The sequence below is a fragment of the Sciurus carolinensis genome, chromosome 12 (assembly GCF_902686445.1).
Source record: "Sciurus carolinensis chromosome 12, mSciCar1.2, whole genome shotgun sequence".
In the NCBI taxonomy this organism is placed as follows: Eukaryota; Metazoa; Chordata; class Mammalia; order Rodentia; family Sciuridae; genus Sciurus; species Sciurus carolinensis.
Window position 1 is genome coordinate 15,213,967 of NC_062224.1, and position 23,755 is coordinate 15,237,721.

The 23,755-nt window shown below is 39.3% G+C and overlaps 1 long non-coding RNA gene across 1 annotated transcript; it reads right to left on the reverse strand.

Annotated features, from left to right (window-relative positions):
• Positions 1 to 3,435: 3,435 nt before the first annotated feature.
• LOC124962191 (uncharacterized) lies at positions 3,436 to 19,065 on the reverse strand. The gene is made up of 2 exons (XR_007104435.1): positions 17,642 to 19,065; positions 3,436 to 4,236 (listed from the first exon to the last, which is right to left on the reverse strand). It is a non-coding gene; the product is annotated as an uncharacterized LOC124962191 (long non-coding RNA).
• Between the last annotated feature and the right edge of the window lie 4,690 nt (positions 19,066 to 23,755).

Below are 23,755 nucleotides of genomic sequence, written 5' to 3' on the forward strand. Positions count from 1 at the left end.
TGGACCAGATCTGGCCTGCCATTTGTCTTCATATGCACTGTGAGCTATGAAGGGTTTGTATGTTTTTAAATGGTTGGAAAAAAAAAATCAAAAGAATATTTTTGTAGATAGGTGAAAAGAGGTCATAGATCTGAAATTTGAACTCCAGTGTTTATAAATAAAGTTTTATTGGAACACAGAAAAGTCCACTCATTTAAGTATTGTCTACAGGTGCTTTTGATGTACAATGGCAGAGTGGAGTAGTTGTGACGGGAACCACATGCTGTGCTAAGCCTGAAACATTTGCATGTGACTCCTTATGGAGGAAGCTTACAAATCCCTGTTCCCCATTTTTGACAGGAAGTAGCCAAGAGAAAAAGCTTTGAGGTCAGATTTCCGGGTGTGTTTTCTGTCTCCTTCACTTGCTATGAAGTGTGGGTAGAGTTGTTAACTTTCTACACTTCCGTTTCCACATCTGTAAAATGGTGATAACAGCATCAAACTCCAAGAATTGTAGTAAAGATACCAAATGAGGTAATCCAGATAAGGAGTCTGGAACAATGCCTGGCACACGCTGTTAACTACAATTGCTCTTATCATGCTGAGTTTTGCCTCTAGTGAACATCTTGCACCTCCATCATTGATTAGCTCAATGAAGGAAGGTGGGTCTCTTCTTCACCTACATTGCCTCTTCCCTTATTAGAACTGGAACAATTTCTTTGGGTCCTCTTGCCTCAGGTGAGGAGCAAGCAAGGCACGGGTAACAAATGCACACGCCCTTCTCCTCTGTCCTCATTATCGTTGGCCTTGGGCTCCTGTGGACGGGGTTAACTACTTGGGTGGGTGTGGGAAAATGCTGTGAACTTGGATACTGAAGGGAGATCTGGGAAATGGGTTCATGACCCCTAAAGGCTGGATGGGTTAGGACACTTATCTTGGGTGTACAAGAAATGGGTATCTTATAAGTGAGTAGAATAAGGCAGTTGTTTCTATGAGATGACTTTATGGGGCTCTGTCACCAGCGAGACCATGACAATTCTACTGACTGTCATTCCACCTCCAAGGATTCATTACTGCACCAATATGAAGGGGGCAGAGGTGGAGTGGGGGAATTGGACACCAGGAAAAGAGATACACAGCACCAAAATCCAGCTTCACCTAGTCGGGTGTGTTGTAGGGGACAACTCCAATTATGATGTCAGCCCAGCATGAGTAGAGTGTGACCTGCAGTGGCAGCAATAAAGCTGATTTCTTCCTTCTTAGAGTCACTGAGACAGGATCCTTCTAGAATTTTGTGAATCTGACCCTAATGCAAGGTAAAAACCTGGTGCAACTATTTCAATACCAACAAACTAGCCACAGTAACAGGACCTGCTTGTGATCACAAAGCAATACAGAATCATTTTAACTGGTTCCTCAAAACTCAATGACACGTGTCCCATGCTTTACTCCATCTTCTCTTCTGTTTTTCTTTGTTTTGCTTCTTGGGGAAACTTCATGGGAATGGAATTGCCAGGGTTAGGTTTACAGGTTGTAACTTCCAATGCAGTCACCGACCTTCAACATGACTTGGGATTTTTGAGATGTTCAGTTCATCTCCCCTTAAACTTTAAGGAGAAAAGGGATGTATTCAGAGGCACTGTGGTTAAAGGCATGGATTCCAGGTTCAAATCCAGTTTACTCAATCCATATCTTCATGATCTTAAATCAATACATAACCCTTTCTGTGTCTCTGTGAAACGGACATGTTGGTAGTATCAATCTTGTAAAGTTGTTGAGAGGATGAAATGAGCTAGCTACTTCAGATGGAAAGTTTGGAATGGGAAATCTTATCAGGTTGTTTACTAGGGTTGCTACTATTACCTCCCAAGGAGGTAATTCTGATTAGTATTGAATATATTATAATGAATCCCACAGCTGTCCTCTAAGAGAGGAATCAGTTCAATAGTTGAAATCATGGCTCCATGACCTTGAATGACTTGCTTAACGTCACACCACTGATAAACAAGAGGGCAGGGATGCAAATCCAGTTTCCTTCACTGCCTAGCCCTTGGCTTTCTGTGAGTTCCCCGTTCTCAGAATCATTGACTCTCGACTTAGACTTGGTCCAACAGTTCAGGTTATGTTAATTTTTTTGAATCATTTTTAACATATCCCTCTCCCCCGTGACTGTTTTCATGTAAAGTATTTGCCTTACATTCTTCTTATTAAGAAGTCAAAGGGCATAGGTGGTTTAAGATCAAGCCACATGGCTTCTAGGACAGGTGTGAGTGCTCTTCTACCACCAGGCACTTGATAAAAGGGCGGTGGCCATTTTCCTCCTTATCTGTCCTGTGAGTGCCAAGCAGATGAACCTTATATAAGCTTGTAACCCAGGGAGAGTGTGTGGCCGTGTGGAACATGTGACGGTGTGTTGGCGGAGGTGGGAGTGGAAAAGGGGAGCATATTTAATTGTTACCAGAGGGAAAAGTTGGGCTGGGTGGAGGTGGAGGATGAATCACCTGGATCTTTGACTCAAGTGGCTTAATGAGTTTCTACAACGCCTTCTGATAAAAGTTTGGCCAAGGAGACTGTATCTTGCCCAGGGTGTGATTACCCCAAGTCTCCATGGCTGTGCGGAAGCAGCGACTATCGTTTTGCAAAATGATGATTCAAGGATTGAAGAGTAAAGGAGAAAGGCTCACCTTGACTGGATTTCTGTTTAGGATTCCACATGGCACGGGCTTTGGCGGATTAACCAATCAAGACAAGAATATTGAAGGCTAAACTATGTTCAAAGAGTGGGACAACACAGCCAGCCCCAAAGGGTCGGAAAATGAATCCAAATAGGGGAACCAAACTTTCAGTAGAAAATTATCTAAACCAAGCAATAAAACAGGGGTGTGGGCAATAAGAGAATTGCCTTTCTGTGAAAACGATGGAGTTGACAAACGTCTGTGAGTTCCCAGCAAGACATTTTAAATCACTGTGTGTCCTGCTGTCCTTGTGACCACCTCTTTAGAATCCTGAGCTTGGGAGGTTTAACCTTTCTTCCATGTTTGGGAGTCTCTTAAAAATATATTGTATCCCAGCGGCTTGGGAGGCTGAGGCAGGAGGATGGTGAGTTCAAAGCCAGCCTCAGCAATGGCGAGGCACTAAGCAACTCAGTGAGACCCTGTCTCTAAATAAAATACAAAATAGGACTGGGGATGTGGCTCTGTGGTTGAGTGCCCCTGAGTTCAATCCCCAGTACCATCCCCCACCCCAAATATATTGTAATCATGACCCTCTGAGCTTTAGGACACATTTTTAAAAGTAGTGACTGAATTAAAGTTTCAGTACTTTCATGTCCCCGGTACATACACAAGTTGCTTTCTACAAAGGGTGACCATGTTCACCAATAGCACATAATGACCAGAGAGCTTGTTTAAGATAAATCTGTCTCAATTCCAGGTGTCGTTTTTATAAAAATAAGAATAAAAGAAAGAAAAAATTTATTTTGCAAAACAAAGCGTTTTTAACATTTAGTATTTGTTTTTCTGAGTAGCGGTTAAGCCCAAGTTATCCTTCTGTGACTGATGGGTATTTGTATTCTTTCGTTTATGATTTGGTTTTTCTGGCCATTTGCCTGTTTTCCATTACACGTTGTACACTGTTCTATTGTGGCACTGGAAGAAAAAGATCTATAGAGCTCTTCTTCTATGCTAGAGGCTCCGTACTGATTCTCTTTCCTAATAATGCCATAAGTAGGCACTGTTGCCTGCACCATTTTAGAGATCATGAGGGAGAAGAGGGAAAATAATTGTGTAGGGTCAATAATACGTAAGGGATGTGAACAAGATGCAAATTCCAGCACCTTGGTTCTTCGTGCTTCATCTACCACTTGTTAAGGTCAGGTGTGTTGAGGTACATTAATAGTTCAATCACTTTTTAGGTGTGCAGATCTGTGCACTTTGACAATGTACCGTAATCAAGATACAGAACACTTCTATCACCCACCCATATTTATCAGCTTCACTATTACTAACATATTACTAAAGTTAGATTAAAAGGCATTTTTGAGGGGCTAGGGATATAGCTCAGTGGGAGAGTATTTGCCTAGCATGTGTGAGGTCCCAAGTTCAATACTTAGCACTGAAAAAAAAAAAAAAGAAATTTCTTCATGGCAGTTGTAGTTAATCAAGTAATGCTGATATTATGTAGATAGAGATGCTGGACCAAAGGGACAATTGGAACACATGCCACATCAGCTGATACTGTGATTGGAGACCCGGTTATCTGTAGAAAATCAAAAGAAAATGGAAGCAATTTAAAAAATTTCAGGTCAATCATACGGACACACTCCTCCCCACACATATACACATATATATAACTTTCAATATTTTGTTTATACATTTCCCTTTCAATAGCTGGACATTTTTATAAGTTGTTTAAATGAATTAAATAAATATGGATTTTTTTTTATCCAAAAAATAAACAGAGAGGACAATAGGGATAAACATAGTCTACTTTCTTTGAAAGTTTTCATGCTTGGCTCAAGATATGTTTTCTGTTGGATTCCAGCTCTCCCCTGCGCTTGGAAGACTGTGCTAGTTTGGCAAGTATCTGCCCACTCAGATTTCTGCTGTTGGGAAGTAGAGGGATGATATCACCTCGGAAAATCCGTGCTAAGGGCACAGGCTGCATGAAAGGGAAACTGAAATATTGGAGCTCTGACTCCATCTCCTCTGTCCCTTTTTCAAATGTGTTAGAGAGATTGTCCTCTGATGGTAAGTCAATTTTTATTCTCCTGGGAGGACAGGAGGTGAATCACTTGTCTTGGTGATGAGTACACAAGCAGGTAGAAATCATGCCATCCTTCAGTTGACAGATGAAAAAAGTCATGTTGAAGTAACTGTCCAGTAAGAAAGAAAGAGCCTGAGAGCAGGAAGAAAGTACAGCTGCCATCTGGTTGGCACATTCAGCTTAGCACGTTCCGCCCCGGCTCCTTGCTGGATGGACATGTAAGCAAGAGGGCCCTGGGTGAGTGAGAGTGAAGAGGCACAGGGCAGAGGAACCGTGATTCACAGGAGTTGGGTTGTGACAACTGGGTGGAATGATGGCACTGCACACCCCACGCAGCCTTTAGTAAGCACCGCCTGCCTGCTGGCAAGGTGGAAGTCCAGGGTGATGGGAGGGTCAAGGAGTGGACTGCCCACCCGTGGAGTTCAGAGTTGATGTTAGGAGACACCATGCGCCTTATTTATCTACGACATTTTAAAAAATGTTAAATGATACACATTCATTTTATAAATACATCCAAAATGAGTACAGAGAAAAGATGGGCCATCGCAGTCTCATTTAGGAAGATTTCCTGAAGTGGACATGATACATGATATCTGACACAGCAGAAGAGGCAGAATATTCTAGGATGAGGAAGTCTGTGCATGGAGCAAAGAAAGGTAGATTTGTATTTCCTGAGAGTGTGTTATGTGCTAGGCACCTTGGAGCCAGGGCTACTGAGACAAGTAGTTAAAAAAAAAAGAAGGTGCTGTTTTGAAGGATGTTTCAAGCTAACAGGTGCATAGACCAGTAGAAGGAAATTACTATTTTTTAAAATTTTCATGTGTTCTTTTTAGTTATACATGACAGTAGAATGTATTTTAGTATATTATACATACATGGACTATAACTTATTCTAATTAGGAGCCTATTCTTGGGGTTGTACATGATGTGGAGTTACCCTGAGTGCCTATTCAAATACAAGGCTAGGAAAGTTATGTCTAATTAATTCTACCGTTCTTCCTATCCCCCTTCCCCTCCCTTCCCTTCATTTCCCTTTGTGTAATCCAATAGACTTTTATTCTTCCCCTCCCTACCCTCTCTTGTTGTAGGTTAGCATCCACAAATCAGAAGAAACATGTTTTGGTCTTTGTTTTTGGGGTATTGGCTTATTTCACTTAGCATGGTATTCTCCAGTTCCATCTATTTACCTGCAAATGTCATAATTCCATTCTTCTTTATGGCCAAGTAATATTTCATTGTGTATATATACCACATTTTCTTTATCCATTCATCTATTGAAAGACATCTAGCTTGGGTTCCATAGCATGGCTATTGTGAATTGAGCTGCTATAAATGTTGATGTGTATGCGTCACTGTAGTATGCATATTTTAGGTCCTTTGGGAATATGCTGAGGAATAGAAGGAAATTGTAAGAGGATGGGAGAATATTCATCTGGAGGGAGTTTGGATGTATGGTTGACTTCACATCTCCCTTGTAGGGGAAATGGAGCATCAATGAAAGATTCTAAGTCAGGGAGCAGTAGGATTAAATTTGCACCCTACAGGGATTTCTCCACTTTACAGAATGGACAGTGAATTGGAGGAAGAAGAACACAAAGTGGGGAGTATAGTTGGAAGATTGTTGGAGAAATCCAAGCAACTGAAGTGCCATATTGGATCACTAACCTGGAGATACAGAGATAACGCATGCACTGGTGAGAGGGAGAGGGGGGAGAATTCTCAGGAAGTAGTAAGGCTTGCGGAGGAGCGAGACCAGGAATGATTGCCTGGTTTCCTTCTGGCAATTGGATGGATGGTCAGGTGCGTCCTGAGAGACAGAAAGAATGGCAGGTTTCAGGATGGGATGGAAGTGGGGAGAGGTGACAAGGTCAGTTCTGTTTTTTCATACCTTGAGATTCTTATGGGACACTCAGGTACTGATATTTCATCTGAGGTTAGCAACACAGAAATGGTGAAGATTTGAGTTTATGAACACCTGGCACTGGTGTCTTTGAAGAGATCTGAGCCAAAGGATGGATTCAGGGATATTCTTCATGCTAATATGGGAAGTTGGAACCAAGACTGATGGATGTTTTTGGTTGATGTTTTATGTGTCCACAAGAATCAGAACTTCAATGGTGCTTGAATTAAAGTTCAGAAAGGAGATTGTGGCAGAGTGCAACGGAGTTCAAAACCACCAGCTAGAACAGGGCAGGCATTGCAATTTGGTGCTCTCACCAATTTTACTTGTAACCGTTTATTTCTGGGGAATATCAAACTTTCATTGTAAGGTGAGGCTAATAATCTGATCTGTACTATTACTTAAAATTAATTATAATATATCTTACAACTATCACCAATCTTGATCATTTTTAGAAGTTGTTAGAATTTCTAATTTTTTTGGTACTGGGGGATTGAACCCAGGGGTGCTTTATCAGTAGGCCACATCCCCAGTACTTTTTATTTTTTATTTTGAGACAGGATCTCCCTAAATTGCTGAGGCTGGCCTTGAAGCTGCAATCCTCCTGCCTCAGCCTCCTGAGCTGCTGGGATTACAGGCATGCACCACTGCACTGGGCTATGTGTAGGATTTCTAAGAGCAATGTTTCTTTTGCCTAATTATGTATGATCCTTCATACTTTTTAGGTAGTAACCTTTGTACAAACACTTTCAAAGACATTACACCATTGGACTCTCATGGCAATCTAGCGAAGTGGGTAGGAGAGTCATTGTTTTTCTTTCCATTTTATAGATGCAAAACTGAAGGTGAAATGACTTGTCCAAATCACTGTCTAGTAAGTGGCAGATTCACAAATCCATTCAAGTATCCGGGCATGGATATGATTATAATTTTTACAACCTTTCCATAGCAGTCCATCATTTCATCTTTGGGTTAAGGCTAAAGAATTTAACTAGATCAGTTAAACTATACAAATAAACTAACATATTAGATGTCAGCCATATGTCAGGCCTTGTGTGAGGTGCAGGAGTGACATAAATATACTGCACCTTTGGGACCTGAAAGTCTCCAGGAGGTGTATAAAATAGAAATGCATGGTCAAGTAAAAAAATAGTCATAGAGAGACAAAATGATAGCAATAATCCAAGAATATCATATAATGTGTACAATGAAAACCAGTACTCTAGGGATTCAGAAAAGAAGTCCCATGCAAAATCTTCATAGAGTAGGTACAACTTGAATTTAGTCTAGGAAATGGCCAGGACATGGAGGGACAAAGACAGAAGAGAAGGCCAACATATGCTCAGCATACACTGCTTGCCGAGTTGGCAGGAAGGGATTGTTCATGCAATGTTGTAATGTCAAAAATTCTGTTCAGGCAGAGTAGGAAGATGTTGTAGAGCCAGTAAAGTATTTTCAAATCTAAATTATTTTTATCAGATTAGTTAAAAAAAATCAGAGATGGTTAATTCAGTGAAAATTTTCTGAAACTTCACTTCTCTGATTAATTTGTTAAAAATCAGATCCCTTTTGGTTCACTCTCCTGATCATAGTTTTAGAAGACATCTGGCAGAGATCAACTGTATTTAAGTAATACATATTTAAGTGGAATTTGCATCTTATTTTCTACTGAATTATTATGGTTCTCGAAAATCAATTTCCTGGGATCCTTTGGACAATTTTTTCTCTGCTGATGGAGACACAATCTTCAGACTACTCTTGGGACTTCCTTGAGAATTTCCTCGAGGTTAGGGCTCATCACATTTAAGATCCAGGGCAAACATATTGAAAAGGCAACTTTCTCCAACAAAGGAAAGCAAATGTCAAAAGTCAACAAAGTCAGATAGTATGGCAAGGTTTTGGCATGCCATTCAGGAAGATCATAACATGCAACTTATAGAGCAACTTGTTTCAATTGCATACACATACACACACACCTATAGTTAAGGAAGTTGAACTTGAGGCTACTTTAAATCTTATCAAAACCACTATCAGGAGAAGATGACAAAAAATACTGTATGTTTACCGATAGCTCTAGTCTCTAATGTCTGACAAATTATATAACCAGTAGACGACTTTGGATTATCTCCTGGAGATATCAGTGATGTTACAACACTGGAAATGGCTTAGCCAGAGCAGTGACAAGAAGCTAAAAGCCTCTGTACTTACAGATGATTACCTAATGCTCAAGGTGCGCCAGAACCTTCTAATCGGGATGAGAGTTCTGAGCATCAAGAAAGGAGACGAATCATCCACACTCACACATCTCTGAGCATCAGGAAGAGTTTTGTGGGGCTTCTAAGAGAGAGCTCTGTGACTCTCAGAGAGAAAAGCTTTTCCCAGCTTAACAAAGTTTTTATTATCACCTCGTGAAACGGAGTCAGGTACAATTTTGCAAATAAGCCCAAAGGGACAACCCTGTGTACAAATGGCTGATCTTTCTGATTTCATGGAAAAGATAATTTCCACTTCTCTTCAGAAGGACAGATTTCATTCTGCTCCAGCATGAGGTGAAATTCAATCCTGTACAGTAGCTAAATTGGGGGTTTGGGCCTTTATAACATTACCCTCATTCTTTCCTTTTATTAGAAAAATCGTTTTTCAAAAGCAGATTTGTGTCCTATGATACAGGGTGCTAAAAAGGTTTTGACTTGGTTTCTATAAATAATCTTTTGACTGTAACTGACAAGCAGTAATTATGAATGAAAACATTTATTTTTTGATATCTTGATAACATAGTGGATCTTTACTGGCTTTGGGGATAGCCTTTAGCATATTTTCATCGTATATAACACTGTACCTTTGGTATTTGGGCTCTAGAATTTTGGTAGTTGGCTCTATTTGCTCTCAGAAGTCAGTCACTACACCTCCAATGGTACAGTTAGCTCAGATACCACAAGACTTTGGTGCCAGGCAAAAAACAATAAAGCAAAGACACACATCTTGGGCTGGTTTGCAACCCCTGAATTAGTTTTATTCATTTAAACATAATTCATTAGTGGCAGAGGTGTTCAAAAGCAGGTTCATCTGTTTCTAGACTTATCTTTCACCAGTCTACCTTGCTCTTAATTTTATTTGATATAGTTCTTCTGTATCAAGTGGGTCTGTCCATCTGTTTTTGCTTTTTAGGAAAATTAAATCTGTCCACATTCCAAATTGATTTCTCTTAATAAAAGTTGATTTTTAAAGAATGCTCATCTTTTTTTTTTTCATATTTTGTATAAAAATTCAGGTTAAGAAAAATTCAGTCACATTGAAAATGCAAATGCCTCTTAAGTTACTCAGTAGTGTGTTTTAGCTACTCAGCACCTCTTCTATGCTTTTTCATAAAGAACACAGTCCTGTAGGCATTCTCCTCTCTGTCAGATGACTAAGGTGCATATCCTTCATTCCCACTACAGGAATAGATAATGCTTCATCTAAAGCAATAGGTGCAAGCATTTCTGTCTCTTCTGGTTGGGCTAGGGATAGGTGGATGATATGAATTGACCCAACAGATAAATGAGGGACTCTCTCTGCAGGTGTGTGTGAGGGAAGAACAGAGAACTTGTATCTCCCACTGCCATTGATAGACATCTGGTGACCACTTCAAAAACTGACCTTAAGATGAAATCGATGCTTGAAGAGACAGAGAGGAAAAAAGTTCTGGTTGACATTATTGTGCTGTTGACCATGTTGAGCCTAGAATCCTCCTTCCACATTCTGGACTTGAGTTATATGAGAGAGTAAATTTCCTTGTTATTTAAGTCAAATCGTGATGGACTTTCTAATACCTGCTGCTGAAAACAGGATCCCAGGTGTTCTAATAGTGCTAGAAGGCAATGAGGAAGGGTGTGTTCCTTCCTTGTCTCTTGTCTGTCTCTTGTCCAGGGGAATTGTGCAGCACAGTTGAGTGGCCCCACAGACAGAGTCTGGATTTCAGTCCTAGCTTGATGAATTTACAAGTTGTGTGACACTAGAAAAGCCACTTGCTACAACCAGCTTTCTTCTTTCTGTTTTGAATGGACACAACAATACCTTCCAGGCAACCTTACAATGTTTCTCAAAGAATGAAAAAAGATAAGCGGGTGAAACTGCTTTAAAGACTACATGCCTAATATAAGGTATTTTAAGTGTTAGTTACTCACTTCTAGAGTCAGGTTCTTTAAATATATTCCTGCATACATCCTTCCAAAAAATCTTGCCATGAATGGTGGTCTGTCTAACCTACAAATGGAGGAGCTGGGTCTCAGAAAGCTTACAAAATGTGCCCAAGGTCACACAAAGGATAAATGATAGAAAGGGAATTCTCATTTGTACCTATCTTACTCCACATCTATACTTCACCCATGATGGATTCAATGTGTGCGATGAGCTATGTTTGAGAAGACACGTCAGAATCCTACATGCAATTAAAACAGGCACCAGGAATTGCTAATGCAACTTCAGCTCCTCCTCTAAACTGGCACTCTGCTTGGCTCCCATGATCTCATTTACTCTCCTCGACAGCTCTGGGAGTGAGGTGCAATTATTCACCCTTTATAGATGGGAGAATGATGTGCAGAGAAGTTACAGTGTTTTGTTCAAAGTTGCTTAGCTGGCAAGTGGCTGAGGCAGGATTCAACCTTATTCTAGGTGTACTTACATCCTAATTCCTGAGCACATCAACTTTGAGTTGGAAAAGAAGCCAGGTGATGCAAGGGCCAAGGAAAGAGGTCGCTAGTGTTGAGACATAAACATGCAGGCGTTTGAGGTCCAGCTTATCCAGGTAGGCAATGCTGTAGAGTCTGTGCGGGCTACCTGGGTTGATATTTTCTAGCCCCATGTCCATCCCTCTTTTGGGAGACAAGAACCATTCTTGAGAGCCCTACATTCTGCATGGCACCCAGGGGATCAGGCCAGGAGAGACCTAGATGGACCAGCACAGCTGGACAGTCTTGAATAGTAGTCAGTGTGATTTTGTACATAAGGAAACCAATCAGAAAACCGATAGTTAAATGCTTATATGATTTTATAGAAATTGTCTTCCTATTGGTCCACTGCCTTGAGCCATTTACTAAATGTAATTAAACATTTTTAATGACTTGGAGTCATGGCCATGCACATGGACTTTATACTGTGATAACAATTATTTATTTTACTGTCTCTTTTCCTAATCTCAGACAGTTGGCAATCACTCTTGCTCACCAGGTGTTTTCCTTCCAACATGCTTTTTCTTTTTTAATTCAGGCATTTAATTTGCTGTAGTCCAAGAAATCAGATAAACATGGTAGTTAGAATTGCATGTAAAATAGGAATCAATAAGGCCTCAGTGTGGTGGATGAGCTTTTGCAAGTAGGAGCTGACCAGGGCTCTTTCGGCTGCAGAGGTTTCAGGATCTTGGGGTATTAGCTACATTCCACAGGATGGAGTTTTCCTGAAGAGAAAGTTTATTAGGTCACAAAGTCTAACCCTCTCATCCTCTCAGTGAGGAAACTGTGACTCAGAGCTAATAACAAGGGCTAATATTTATTGAGTACTTATTATGGTTCAAACAATACTGTATGCAGATCATCTCATTATCTCATTTTCCCCTCACTACAGCTCTGTGGATGGGAAACTATTATTATCCTCGTTTTACAGATGAAGACACTGAGGTGCAAGAAGGTTAAGTCGCCCAAAGTTACACGGTTATTAAGTGGTGGAGAAATCATTCAAATAGCACGAGCTGACTGAGAAGGGCCCTCGCAAGCATGGTGGATGTTGATGAGAAGTGACTTGCCTGAGTCTGATCAGGAAACCAGTGAAGGTTAAAGATGAGAATTCAGGACATCTGATTATCAGCTCAGGCTTTGTCAACTATGCCTTCATGGGTATATCCTCTGTAACTTCTTTCTCTTTCTCTCTCATCTGGTTTACAAACTTTTCCAAAGTTATCCTTCAAATCCCCTATTCTTTCCTCTCTCATCACACTGGCTTATAATAATTTTTATTACTGGGGGATAGAAGGAAGGTATGGGAATTTGGACTGTTTAGGATTCCTCTGTTTTGCAGAATTATCTCAAGGATAATGATTAGTGAGCAGTTAAGAAGACAAAAACCTGGAAGGACCATGCTGAGTCCTAGTTTCCTAAGGAGAGATCAAAATCATGCAGTTTTTCATTAAACTGCTAAATTCAAATATTTTGAAGAGGCTATTCCTACTCAAAAGTCTATGGGCATCTAATTTAAGACATTTCAGTCTTTTCCAAAACTTTGTGATTAGAGGCTTCTGAAGGTATCACTTTATTCCATCATATTTCAAAAAGTCAAGGTAGTGTTGGTACCAGGGTGTTTCCTCTTTCAAAGGTGGTTTGCAGGAGTTATTCTAAGTACCTGCTGGCTTGCTGTGTCAAGTTAAGTCCGATTTGTAAAGTAAGAGGCATGGGCCAAAGATCTCAACTAACACCTCACCAAAGAAGATATACAGATGGCACATAAGCGAATGAAAGGATGTTCCACATCACATGTTATCAAGGAAATGCAAAACAAAACACCAGTGAGAAACTGCTACACAACTATTAGAATGGATAAAACTTCAAACACTGACAATATGAAATGCTGACGGTGATGTGAAGCCACGGAAACTCTCACTTACTGGAATGCAAAATGGTGCAGGTACTTTGGAAGACAATTTGGCAGTTTCCTCCAAAATTAAACACACTCTTACCATAGGGTCGAGCATTCATGCTTCTTGAGTTTACCCAAAGAAATGGAGAACTTATGTCCACATGAAAACTTGTACAAGGATGCTAATAGCTGTTTGATTCATAAGTGCCACAACTTATGAATCAACCAAGACGTCATTCAGTAGGCGAATGTATAAGTTGTGGCACATCCAGAGATTATAATATTATTCAAGGCTAAAAAAAATGAACTATCAAGTTATGAAAAGACAGAGAACCTTAAATGCATATTACTGAGTATAAGAAGCCAGTCTAAAGAAGCTATATATGATGTGATTTCTACCATACGACAGTCTAGAAAAGACAAAACTGTGGAGATAGAAAAAAGATCAATGGAGGCCAGTGGTCGAGGAGAGAGGGGGACGAGCAGAGAAGTCACAAGGAAATTCTATGGCAGTGAAAATATTTTACATGAAACTGCAATGGTGGATACATGTTCTTGTACATGTGTCCAAATCTATAGAATGTACACTATCAAGAGTAAACCTCAACATAAACTGTGGACTCTGGATAATAGTGATGTGTCAATGGTGGTTCATCATTGCTCTAGTGGGAGATATTTTAATGGGACAGGCTGTGTATTTGTGGAGCAGGGAAATGTGGGAAATCTCTTTACTCTTTGCTCAATTTTGCTGTGAACAATAAGTGCCCTGAAAAATAAATTCTATTTTTTTTTAAAAGTAAATTGTTGTTAACCACTGTTTACATCTTTTTCAGTAATTTTTTGTTTTTATTTTTTATTTTGGGGGTACCAGGGATTGCACTCAGAGGCACTCAACAACTGAGCCCCATTCCCAGTCCTATTTTGCATTTTATTTAGTGACAGGGTCTCAGTGAGTTGCATAGCACCTTGCTATTGCTGAGGCTGGTTTTGAATTTGAGATCCTCCTGCCTCAGCCTCCTAAGCCACTGGGATTATAGGCATGCACCACTGCACCCAGCTAGTTGTTTGTGATTTTTAGGTATATAAGACAGTAGAATGTATTTTGACATGTCGTACATACATGGAGTAAAACTTCCCATTCTTGTGGTTGAACATGAAGTGGAGTTACACTGGTCATGTTTTCATATATGAACAGAGGAAAGTGATGTCCGATTCACTCTACTGACTTTCCCAACCCCATCCCTCCTCTCTTCCACTCATTCCCCTTTGTCTAATCCAGTGAATATCTATTCTTATTTCCCCACCTAGTAGCTTTTATTAATAGCTCAGAAAGTTTCTACTCCACAGGATAATTGCTGTTCTTGATAAAAATTCCATTTAAATTTGTAAATCTTCAGGACTTTGTCAACTCAATATTTTGCATTAGTAGCATGCATATCTCCTCATCCTTCAATGACTAGAGTTATAATTTTACAAAGATTTCTGGTAAAATATTTATTTGGTTAACTTTAGAAAGTAGAAAGGAATCATGTGTTTGGTATTTCTCACCTCAAATATTATTGTTTATATTAGAAAATTCCGGCTTGATTAAAGAATGCATGTCTGCTTTGGAAAAACAGGGTCAGTGAAACTTCTAATTAAATCACCTTGAAAATTAAAGAACACAGTGTTTCTGTTGGGCTTTCCTATGGGATGTGTTGTGGGAGTTGGGTAGAATCCTTTCCTCTAATTTCATGAAGCAGTGTCTTTTTCAGGTGAGAACTTCCATGCTCCTAAAAAGATACTTTCATACATCAGTTGAAATGTGTGCAATGAAGTACAAGCTTTTGGCATGAAGTACAAGTTTTTGGCATGGCCGTGAGTCGCTTAGATGAGACATAGCAGCAAACCCAATAAAGACTAGGTTCTGAGCTCTTTCAGGCAAGGCTTATCTGTTCCTCTTTCCTCCTTTGCTCTTTCTCTTCCTTGCTCAGGCCATGTTAACATCCCCATATAATCCAGATGTCATAGAGTCTGGTCCTTTAAACAGGAACTTTGTGCTCTAGAATGCATTTGCATTTATTTCTGCATAACTAAGTAGCCACATGTACATGCATGTATGGACACATGCGGAGCATAAAAACACAACACACACGTAGATCCACAAAGGACAGACTCACACAAACAACCAGGATGCAACTGACAAAGAGATACACACAAAAGCACAGACAGGTATCACCCAACCGCACACTAAATACACAGATGAGCATGTATATACACATACACACATAAATACACACTTAAGACAAAGACATACGTATGCATATGCCTGATTTACCCAACTGTGGTGATCACAGACTAAATACAAATTGGTCTGTCTCATTTATGGGAAATGATGGTAGTAGACAGAAATCAGGATGTATGCATTAGGTAATTGAATAGTAATTTTATATCCCATATATCAATGGCATGTGAATCACTCTCTGTCTCTGGAACCCCAAGCCTGTGACCAGTGATGGTGGGTTTCCAACTCCAGTTCAGAAGCAGAGGCAGAGATGGAAACTTGGATAGAAAGTTATAGCCATGTAGTTATAATTAGATAATTCTCATCCAAGTAAAGGTCTGATTGTGGCCACAGCATTGGGATATGAGGAGCTGACTCAGACCTGGCATCTTCCTGTACACATCTGGGAACCTCATGCCTTCACTTGTCTTGACTACCTACTTTCCTTTTCTGAAGGTGAAAGAGAGAATCAGGCTACAGGAGAAGAATACCTGGTCAAAGTACGCTCCCATGATTTCTCAAACATGGAGTTCAGTTACTGAATCAGACCTTTACTTGGATGAGACTTATCTAATTATAACTGCAGGGCTGCAACTTTCTTCTTTCGGTCAATGTGTCTATCCAAGTTTCCATCTCTGTATCTGCTCTAACAGATCTTTCTCAAGTAACTTTCACCATCATATGTAAGTCCTTCCTTTGAAACCTGATTATTAAGTCCAGGGAGTACTTGCTTATGTATTTCTATTTCCCAATTGGAGTTCTGCTCAAGATATCAATTCACAGTATTGCGGTTTGTTTTGATGGGTGAATTGGAACACTTATTTACTTTCTGAAGTGAGAGGAAACACCTAAATGCAAGATGGACCTGATAATGATGAGCACAGGGGAAAAATCCAATAATTGTTATAAATAGTAGCTACCCTTTGTGGATCACCTACTGCACATTAAACCCCATGCCACGGGCTTGGCATATGTTATCTTAATCCTCTCAAGGACTTTCTGCAGTAGGGTGGTTCTATTGCCATCCTATGGATGAGGAAACTGGGAATGAATCCTTCTTAGATATGAAACAAATGTTTTTCAAATGAGGTTTTAGACATAGAAAATTCCATACATGGATTTAGATTCTCAGAATTTAATATGGACTTTGAGAAATCATTCCTCAACCCTATTTTTTCTCATGAATGTATTTAGATTTCTTACTTGATCGGGCTTTACAGATGTGCCAAATGCTGCGGAACATCACCAAGTAGTGTTCCTTTTTTGTTTTTTTTTCAGGGGAGCACAGGGTTTAAAGGTGTAGATCTGGATCTCAATTCTGATTATACCATTTACCAGCTATGTGACCTTGGGCAAATCAATTAACTTTTCTGTGCCTTAATGTTCTGCTCTGTAAAATGGGGTAATTAGAGCACCTACCTCATTGACCTGTAATGAGGATTAAATGAGTCAACATGGGCAACATTCTCAGAGTTGTGTTTGACACATAGTAAGCAACATATTAGGTCAGTTATTATTTTAATTTTCATTCACAGCTTTGATTTCACAAGTTGGGTTCCTTACCATTTACCCTACTGTCCATTTTTTCCCACACAGACGAGGAAAAACACATTCTTTCATACATGTCCCAGAGGACTGAGCCCAAAATTACCATTGAGAACTTTTCCTTTTATGATAAAAGGAAGGACTAAAGAAAAAAAGAGCTTGTGGTCCTAAAGGGCCCCTGAATCCCAGACATAGCTGATGAACTAGATCATCTGGAAGAGCCTGTGAGAGTGGCAGCAACAGGGCCATTTCATTACCTCTGTTAAATAGGAGGAAAGTTGACCAACTAGTTGCCTATGGCAATAGTTAGTCAAACTGAGACTTGACTAAGAGGCCGATCATAACAAGGTAACGAGAAAATCGAGCAAGGCCTTTGAATGGCAGGGTGAGTGGGTGGCAGGCTTGTCGTTGGGGTAACTGATGTTATAACTTTATTGCGCTGTTAGTTCAGTCAAGTGAAATATCTCTGCAACAAGCCAAGACAGAGCTCTATAACAATACCTGCGTACTGTTCTCTTCTTCTTCTCTCTCTCCTTTCTCAGTCTCCCTCCGCCCTTTCCAAGCTCCCCTTCCCTCTCCCCTACCTCCTTGTTTTCCTGTGGAAGATCAGGTCTTCCACTTGCTGACAGTCACCACGATGACCTTGGTGACCCACGGTGGTAGGCAGCTAGGAGCTGTAGGTTTCCATCTGCCACAGGGCTGGAAGAGAAGCCCCTGTCAGCACTGAATTGTGAAAAACATGTGGTAGATAAATCGTCTGAGCACATTGAATCAATGGAAGGAACAAGTATAGAACTGTAAGAGGGAGTTTGGGTTAAGATGGCTGCCCATTACAAAGGAACTTAAAAAAAAAATGACAAGTGAATTTAGTCTTCGCTTCTTCATTAACTCTGTTTTTATGAATCTGTGCTGACTTGTCAGAACGACCATGACTGTAGTATTGGAACGGTATACAAAGAAAAACAGCATAATTATTCGGTGTGTGCAGAGATCTCTGAAACACCCCACCTCATCCTTCTCAGGACAGTGGGTGAATTCAGCACCAAACATTTTGACAGGGATGGAATAAATCAAAGCAGACAAAATTAAAAAAAGATACTTTTTCATGTTTATCTCTATCGCCCCATCCTCTGAGACAATGATCTCACCTCTCATTTTTTCTTCTGTTAGAGAGTATTTTAAATGAATTAAGGAGAGTCAGCAACAAAGTGTTGGAGCAAATTCTTACATGAGAAATAATCATTGTGCTGCTTCCAAACTCCCTCAGATCCTGAGCTGCTTGAAATCTATGATTTATTTCTATCCCGGGCATCTCTGGGGACTGTTATCTTACCTGTCTCCAAAATCCTATAGGATGTATTTATTGCTGTATTATTACTTGAGTTGTATACACCCTTGTGGCTTCTTCTTTTTTTTTTTTTTTTGCAAAGATTTCTCATGTTTAAATCTCATTTACTCATGGAGATTATAAACTCCTTGAAGGCTGGACTCTATCTTATACTGATATTTATCCGGTGACAGTCTCCTATCTGTAATAATATATTCTCAATAAGTGCTCGTCGCCTGATTGACAGCTTGCTTTGACCCTCTTTCTACGTGGGTTTGTGCCCAGCACAGCAGGGTGGAGTTCTTTTTCACAGGATCTGTGTGGTTGCCAGCAACTGGACTTTTCTTCTGTAAACAAAAAGAGGAGGAGATGCTGAGCGCCTTTTAAAATCCAGCCTTCCCTGCGTCCTGGCGACGTGAGGTGCCAGTAAGTGGAACCATCCACAAATGAAGCCCTTCCAGGTTTGTCCCATTTGTGAGTCCAGGAGAAACTACTCTCCTGTCTATCAGCTCTCACTGGATTTCAGCTTTGCCTTAGTCACACTGGAGCATGGAGGGGGGGTGAGGGTAGAAAGGTGAGACGGGAAGGGGAATCAGCACCTTGGATTGTTGGCTGGTGTTGCTTCTCCTTCTCTTGCACCCAAATCCAGGGAAGTGAGAAAGACATAGCTTGAGGGTGAAACTGTAGAATGAAGAGGCAGGCTCCCTGGAGGTCCCCAAATGCTCTCCCTGTCTAGCGGGAGAGAAAAAACAAAAAAAATGGAGAGCCTGCAAGTCTCCTTTTAGTCTCCACCTGGAAGTGCAGGTAAGACGCTCTTGTTGATTTCAGCTTGTGAATATCACCTGAGGATTTGTCCGGGCTCACACTTTTAATTTTAAGACCCATCTTTGAATGTTCCGTCATGACATGCAGGTGACAAATAAGCAAACAGGCAAGGCTGAACGTATTGCTGCATTTTCAGGTCATCTGCTTGCTAACCGTTCCAGGCATCTGATTCCAAAGCAAACATATCACATATCTATTAGGATCCCCGGAGGCACTTAAGCGAAGTAAAAGAGCAAGCAAGGATCTGTCTCAGGGATTGCCACTGCAGTACAAGTCACCAAAGTCGTTGGAGGTGAAAATGTCATTTTGTTACTTTTGCCTTAAATTATCCAGAATAGCTTTTCCCTTGTGAAGTTGTATGGAAAGGACAACTTTTTAATTTTAATGATTAAAAACTAACGATTGTGGTAATTACTGTTCTCTCCATAATTGTCACTGGGTCTTTCTGAGATATTGGCCAGCTTCAGTGATCTGAAAAGAGCTTAAACTCCATTGATCAGGATCACCTTCTGTAGCTTCCCTCAGATTCTTCATTTGGAATGGGGCGATGTGCAGTTATTAACTTATTAAGTATCACTATTTGGATCCATAAAAACAGAACGTTACTATAATAAGTGGCAGGATTTTTTTTAGGAGAATTATCTAGGTAAAAGATCTAGAATATTAATTCCATGTTGATCTAAAAACTTGTTCATCCATATATCAGTACTTCCACTTAAGTGTATTTGGTGGAGAGTAAAGGGGACATTGACTTATAAAGAGGTATTAGCTGGTATTATATATTCTCTGTACAAATAGACCTACCTAAACTGATGCTTTTCAAGACTTGCTTGTTGTGCAAATGAATGCTTAAGAGCCTGGATGATTTCATATTCTCTATAAAATATCAGAGTTACTAATCACTGTGGTGTGTAGTGGAGTTGGGTGCAGTTTCATTAATCAAAAGGTAAAACAAAAATAATTTCATATGCTACATTTATTGGCATTTCCTGGCTTTATAAGGAATATTATTTTTACACAGAAGTAACAATCCTGAAATAAAGCACTATATTTATGTGACATGTTATTCCACTCACTCAAAGTACCACATACCACGTTATGAGCTTTTATCTTCAGAGGCTGCATTCTTGGAAGACTATTCTATACAGATAAAATTTGCTTAGGCTCAAATCTATGTGACATATTAAATTCTTTATACTGGGATGGATTCTAATGAAATGCCAGGTGGCTCTTGGATAATAGGTGACTGAATATTTTTTCTGTTAAATTTAACATCATTTAACAATTGCTTCACTATGTTTAGGCTATGTCTGAGGTCCTTTAGTTATCGTTTTTGACCTACATATCTCGCCTAAAACTTTTGAGACAACTTTGAAAAATGTTTATGTACGTGTGTGCATTTGCGTTCAAGTTGGACACCAACTACTAATTTTTATGCTATCTCTACATCTACATAGCAGATCTCAGGAAGCCTCTGAGATAAACGATCACAGTGTTTCTTGAAGCTGCTTTTACTCTGCTAGGGCTTGTGCGCACGTGTGCACGCTACAAACACAACCTGGCTTTGTGCACAGTAAGCATGCATTCTACCACTGAGCTGCACCCCAGCCCTGGAATTTTCTTTATTCAATATTGAATATGTTCAAATTAAACTGGAATTCTCAATCTTAAATTGGATTTCTCAAACTTTCCTCATTAAGCAAATTTGAGAACAGTGCTTCTTAGTCTAGATCAGAGTCCAAAAAGCATTCTCATACAGAATTAACCAATTAATTGAGTTAACCTAAAATAATTTTAAAAGAAGATATTAAATATTCCACATGTATTTCATAAAACTGGGAATTTATTTTTCCTCTTTTTGGTCTTTGTCAAACCCTAAGTGTCTAGAAGCATATTTATCCACAGTATCAGGAACCTTTAAGCCCTACAACTTTGAATCTCTTTGTAGTTGCTATTGACGAAACAGCCCAAGGCCGGTTGTTGAAATGGCCACATTCACCTTTTCATTTGCCTCATGGGCCAGATGTCAGGCAGAAACGGACCCATTGACCATGCAACTTCTTTTGATGACGCTCATCCTTAGCTTATTGTCGAAAATATGAACGGTGCCTGGGAGATAGGTTAGCAGAATTTTCAACCACTTGTGAAATTCGGGATTGCAGAGGGTAAGGCGAGAGATGACTGTGCCTTCCCAGGTGACATAGTGGCGATGGGGTTGCTGTTTTCGACTCTCCTTAGCAATCCATTATGAAATAATGGCCAAGCTTGTTTTTCTTGCCTGAGTTTACCACAGCCAAGCCCACGTGGCTAGAGACTAAACCAACTTCCTTAAAGCACACAAAAAAGTTTACTGTGGGCTTTCTCCTCAATTTTCGCAATTTTATTAGTCTTTAATAAGCATTTTCTCAGAGCTTGGCAGTTTCCAAATGCTTTAAAATCATTTTTTACTGGCGGCTTCCACAACACACCTGTGCAATAGGTCTGTGCTTTTAGCCATGTTTTTTTATGGGGTATATGTGAGCAAAAATGCAAAGAGGAGAGACGGAATTTCACTTTTAAGCTTTGTTCCTTCCTCTGAACCACAGGGAGGAAAGGTAGGACCTGCCTGCTGATTCCTGTTTGGTGTTCTCTCCACAGTGCAAGTGATGTGGTTCCAATCGGCAGGTGCTTTCGTTTCATTTTGTTTTCATAAAGAAAGCTCCCCAGAAGGAAGATTTATGGGAGGTTCGGGAAAGCAAATTCTCCAACTAATAACAATGACTGTATCGCTTAAAGCCAAAATTAAACAACAGCAACAAAACTTTAAAAAACTACCCTATAACTCTAGTTTGGAATAAATCCCATGACAGGATTTTTCAGTTCAATCACACGACAGATTAGTGTGATGATATAATGACTTGTGTACATCTTTTCACGGAGGGCTTTTAATTTACCAAAATATAAGTTTATAATTAGGTTGGAGAATTTTCATTAATATCTTTCTGATTCGTTTCACTAGAAGAAATCCTTTACATGTAGTCGATAGGAGCTCTCAGAAAATATCTAAATTCCAAATGAGTTCTGAATATTTCATTTCTTAACCCTTCTCTAACTCAAAGACCTCCTTTAATCACTTAATTGTGTCGTCTATTGGTCATTTGAAAATTTAAGTTTAAAGACCTAATAACTCCCTTACTTACTTCTGTCTTTAACAATGTGCTGGATGCATGACTGTTAGGAAATGTAGCCATTAACAGTGAATTAAAAAGAATGTACCCACATAAAGTAGCTTCTCTAGTGAAATGTATATACTTATGAAAAGCATAGATGTTCTCTCTGCTCTAAACAACATTTAAATTAATTAGTAGCCGTTCCTTGCTTATTAAAAAAATATTTTCCATAAGACACAATGTTTTGATAAGTAGAGGGGAAGATTCAAATTACATACAGATTTAAAAATTATTTTCATTACCATATATATTACCAATATATTTACTTTATTTATATGTGTATGACTTTCTGAAAAATTGTGTTATTTTAGTGATGTTAAATATTGAATTTATTTCTACCTTAGTGGACTGTATTTAAAGCTGCTTCTTATAATTTACTTGCTATGTATAAGGTTAGAAAACATACAGTCCAGCAAATGGGAGCCCAGAGTTAATTAAAAATCTTCAATACATATAATTAATGAAAATGGAAATTTGTATTTATAGCTAATAACTTTTTAATTGAGGAAACTAATTTCCTTATCAATACCAAAATAAAAATTTATATTTAGAAATAGTTAGTTTCTCTTTTCCTACTCATCGAGTCCACAGATCAGATGAAAGCAAGACATGTATTTTTGGGAAATGTAAAACTATATGCCTGTATTTGTATTTTTATATAAAAGGTAAATTACATGATAAAATAGACTAAAGGAATTTTTAAATTTTTCAATGCAACTACAAGAATTATGTCTAATTTTTTTTTAGTTTGTGCTGAAAATTTTCTTATTTACTTCATGCATTATAAAAATGTTTCATGTTCATCTCAAATTTTGGATTTCAGAGTGATGAAATTAAAGGTCAATCTACATTTTAGTAATGTGGAACAACTGGTGGTGACATGATGTGATAGCTCTGAAGAAATACGAATGAACTAAAATGTCTTAGGTCGAGCTGAGTGAGACATATAAATTCAACACAGGCAAGATGGTTCCACATTAACTTTTACAACAAGTACATTGCACTCAGATTAATTGTTCTTAACTTTTGTCTGTCTCTCCCTTTCAATTAATATTAATCATCACTATTATTCAAAAAATGACATTCCTAATGCACAGTCTTTTTCAGAACTTTCCTAAACATCAGTGGATGAGTCCCAGGTGCTGGTGACCTATTTTATTGCTACGATCTCTTTGTACACAGAGTGTCCTGGACTCTCATGGGTTTGACTCATGGTTAAAACCTGCTACCCTGCATTTTCTTACCTGGTTGAACTTTTGAACTTATGTTTTAACAGTAAATACCCAAATAAGAGGTGATATTTCTTTCTGTCCAATCGAATGGGGAAAGAATGAGAG